Source organism: Bidens hawaiensis, unplaced genomic scaffold, assembly GCF_021521415.1.
Source record: "Bidens hawaiensis isolate Kalapana, Puna unplaced genomic scaffold, B.hawaiensis_p1.1 tig00043428_1, whole genome shotgun sequence".
NCBI classification, from domain to species: domain Eukaryota; kingdom Viridiplantae; phylum Streptophyta; class Magnoliopsida; order Asterales; family Asteraceae; genus Bidens; species Bidens hawaiensis.
The window spans coordinates 126,545-131,076 of NW_027497689.1; the positions used below are offsets into that span (position 1 = coordinate 126,545).

Below are 4,532 nucleotides of genomic sequence, written 5' to 3' on the forward strand. Positions count from 1 at the left end.
TACCCTAGACTGTTTATGTAATAGTTAGGTTTCGGGGATGAAACCTCTTTAAGGAGGGAAGACTTGTAACGTCTTAAAAATTATAATATTAAATAAAGGAAGATTTCTTTAAGTTGTCGAGCATTAAATAATATTAACTAGTTCGTGTAGATCTTTATTGTACAAGCTTATACAAGATCTAGAGTGCATAGACAAGCTAATCGAGATCCAAACAAACACAAAAGGTATGTTCTTAACCTATATAGTTTACGTTTTTGTAAACGTTTAGCCTTGAAACTTAGAACGAGAATAGATCGGGTATAAACGAAATGTAAAGTTGTAAACTTGATGCTAAAACGAAACTAATGAACCCATAAACCTGTGTGGCTCGATTAAATGAACCCTTAAAACTAGTATCGAACGTTTTAAGCTTAAAGGTCCAAACTTTATGCGTTTTCGGGCCAAATCATATCCAAAAACGACCATAGGATTGATCGCGGGTTGGTTAAACATCATATACGAAGATTTCACGAAGAAACGGATACGATTAAGGGGTTTAGAGCGAACTGTAGTTGCTGCTGGGGAACTTCGCTGCAGGTAAGTTCGCTGCAGCTGGGATTGCCGAATAAGTTCGCTAGTGGCTAACTTCGCTACCTGCAAGTTCGCTAGTGGCTAACTTCGCTACATGCTAAGTTCGCTTGTATATAAGTACGCTTACAATTAAGTTCGCACATATAAGTTTGCTTTTATATAACTTCGCTACATCCTAAATCTGCTTGTATATAACTTCGCTTGTATATAAGTTCGTTAAAAGTTAAGTTCACTTAGAAAATAAATTAAAATCCTAATGGAAAATGTGAAGACAATTATTGTAAATAAAATTTTTCCAAGCTGACCTGGCAGCTCGACCCCAGCTTTGCCCCTTGGACCCTGCTAGGGGCTGCCGCCCCTAGAACCCCGCTGCCAGGGGCGCTGCCCCCGGACCCCCGTTCGTTGTGGGTTGTACAAAGATAGAAACACGATATAAGTAGTAATAGTTAATTGATACATGTAATTATTATACAGTTAGCCGTGAACAGCTAAAGAAAGGGATTCCTATTAACGGTGAACGCAACCGCATTCAGGTGAGTTTCTGGCCTCATTTCCTTGTTATGTTTTCGGGGATGTGTGCATACTCGATGTGATAGTTAATACACTTACCTTAACTGGTAAGTGTATGCCTTATATGGTTTATATGTTATGTATGTATACCTTAATTGTGAGTGAAAGCTTGTCGGTACGTGAACGATCTTCGGATATTGCACGTACTAACAAGGGAGGTATGTTTATGATACATATATGTACAATATATGAACATGTATGAATGACTAAAGAAAGTATGTATGTTATGGGTATGTAAAGGCAGTATGTACGAAGATGAAGAAAGAGGGACCAGACCCTAATAATATCTGAGATAGAGAAGTAAAAAGGGACCAGACCCTAATAATATTTTAGATAAACAAGAAAGGGATCAGACCCTAAAATATCTGAGATAGACAAAGGAAAGAGGGACCAGACCCTAATAATATCTGAGATAGAATGGATAGTAATTATAAAGTATGAATGCATGTATGAGATTATGTAATGAAAGTAAGTTAGTAAAGTAATTATTATGTATCTTCGGATGCATGATTGCAGGTAAGTGTATGTATTGTATTATGTGTGATTAGCTAAAACTCACTCAGCATAGCTGACTTTTAGTACGCACGCAGGTGAGTAGAATGAGGCAGTTCGCTTGATGAGGAAACATGGCATCGAATTGATGACACTAGCGTCTCAAGGAAATGTTATGATGTTTTAAAGACTATGGTTTGTTTTTAAATGACTACGAATGTTTGATAAGTCAAGATTTGAAAGTTATGTAATGTTTTATGGTTGAAGTTTTTATTCCGCGTGAAGTTTTAATTAACTCTGATGTTTAGAACTGCGTTTACGAGTAAATCCAACACCAAATGTAGGGCACCGGTAACAGGGCCTTACACGTTATTTGAGTCGAAAACATGAAGAAGACGCGGTGGTACGTGCACATATTTAGACTCCAACATAGTAGTTTTGTAAAAAGGTTTTCAGTGTCGAAATATATGAGATAGAGAAGAAATGGACCAAACCCTAATAATATCTGAGATAGAGAAGTTAAAAGGGACCATACCCTAATAATATCTGAGATAGACAAGAAAGGGATCAGACCCTAAAATATCTGAGATAGACAAAGGAAAGAGGGACTAGACCCTAATAATATCTGAGATAGAATAGACAGTAATTATAAAGTATGAAAAGTAATAAAGTATGAATGTATATATGAGTTTACGTAATGAAAGTAAGTTAGTAAAGTAATTATTATGTATCTTCGGATGCATGATTGCAGGTAAGTGTATGTATTGTATTATGTGTGATTAGCTAGAACTCACTCAGCGTAGCTGACTTTTAGTATGCACGCAGGTGAGTAGAATGAGGCAGTTCGATTGATGAGGACACATGGCATCGAATTGAAGACACTGGCGTCTCAAGGAAATGTTATGATGTTTTAAAGACTATGTTTTGTTTTTAAATGACTACGAATGTTTGATAAGACAAGATTTGAAAGTTATGTAATGTTTTATGGTTGAAGTTTTTATTCCGCGTGAAGTTTTAATTAACTCTGATGTTTAGAACTGCGTTTATGAGTAAATCCAACACCAAATGTAGGGCACCGGTAACGGGGCCTTACACACCTCGAGTTACAAACAAATCACATAAAACAAATTATCATTATTATTTTGTGAAGATGATACTTGGTTAACCGAAGAAATTGTACTCGGTACCTAAAACATATAAATGAGAGAAAAATGTCAATATATAGATATGTAACAATAAAAATAATAAACAATAGTTTATAAATGTGAGTAGCTCTGTGTTTATATCGCTAAGAACCGAAGACAAGTTTGCATTGGGAATATGTTCTTGAATAATGATCAACATAACATTGACAACGCTCATTAGTGATTCAACTTTATGTGAATTTGTTGAAGAATCACCTTTACTTTTTCCTGTCGGCATCCTTCCAACTAATCGAACGTATTCCCTTTTTTCCGGGCCTTTTACTTTTGAGTAGTCATCATTTGAAAAATCACATGGATCTCCGGATTTACTTGTAGAGTCACTTGCAATAGCTTTTAATGAAGCCTAAATACAAAATAATAAAGGTAAGTAATTTTAAAAAGACCTAAGCACACACAGTATTAATAAATTGATGGTTTTTTAATGTCAGAAGATTGATCACTGTTACTTTCTTTTTGTCAATTTTCTATATTTATTATTATTATTATTATTATTATTATTATTATTATTGTTGAATATGGTTGGTTCTTGTATTCGGTTCTTGAATGGATTGCTTGCCAACTCTAATTTCATTAATTTTATTATTTCATTGTTTTGCAATGAAATCAGTACCATTTAGATTTATAAAACGCAATAAAATCATTACCATTTATTTAGATTTTTATCTTATTTTCTGTTTTTTTTCATGATTACAATTTTGGGATGTTTAGAATTCGATATCGGTACCGAACCAAGAAATTCGGCTGATTCGGTATCAGTACCAATTATCAAGCTCATCCCTACATAAATATACATTACCACAACTTTAGCGGCTTCCGCATCAACAATTGTTCCATCTTTACGAGTGTGAGTTTTTATATATAGTTCTCCTCGATTTGGGTGCACACCATTATTATTCATGGCCCCCAATTGTGTTTGATGTTTAGTAAGGACAAGAAACAAAAAGAAGACAATTTAATTCAAAATAGCTAAAATAATACCTCTTCATGAGAAAGTCTAGCAAACGATTTTGTCCCGGTAACATGAGGCTCATTTATCTTTGAGCGGCTCGATCTTTTAGCATCACATGTACTCTATGGTAAATAGTTAATTAATACATGATTAGATTTATTTAATATAGTTCCATAATTATATATATTGTATAAGAAATCAAAGTTATAGATCATTGTTACTTGAAATTCCGGAGTGAACCAACGAGTAACAATTTTTTTAAATTGAGTTGGATCCAATCTATTGTCATCCTTGGTTTGTTGCGCCACAATTTCATCAACAGATTTGCTTGAATCATATGTGCGTGTCTTCAATGAACCTTTCACGTTCTCCATTTTTCCCCATGCTACAGAAGATCCATTTCTTAATCATAGATAAATGAAGAGCAAGAGTATCTAATAACAAACGTAGATTATCTTACTCTCGAAAAGGTGTAATTGACTCAACATTAAATAATACATAAAGATGTGCTTGAGTGAGAGACTTCTCATCATTCTTTGAATTTGAATATCTCTTTCTTTTTTTAACGAATACTTTCAAAGGCAATTTACGGGCAAAGATTGTTGGATTCTTCAATGTGATTTTGGTGACCCTCGTCATCATTCCTAATTGCTCTAGAGAAGACGGTTTCTACTTTCGATAGATATCTCGAGCAAAATGTTATACTTTCCTCAGCTATATAACCTTCAGAAATTGATCCTTCAGGA

The 4,532-nt window shown here is 34.4% G+C and overlaps 1 long non-coding RNA gene across 1 annotated transcript; it reads right to left on the minus strand.

Annotated features, from left to right (window-relative positions):
- Nucleotides 1-3,090: 3,090 nt before the first annotated feature.
- LOC143594263 (uncharacterized) lies at nt 3,091-4,101 on the minus strand. The gene is made up of 3 exons (XR_013146308.1): nt 4,008-4,101; nt 3,816-3,908; nt 3,091-3,180 (listed from the first exon to the last, which is right to left on the minus strand). It is a non-coding gene; the product is annotated as an uncharacterized LOC143594263 (long non-coding RNA).
- Between the last annotated feature and the right edge of the window lie 431 nt (nt 4,102-4,532).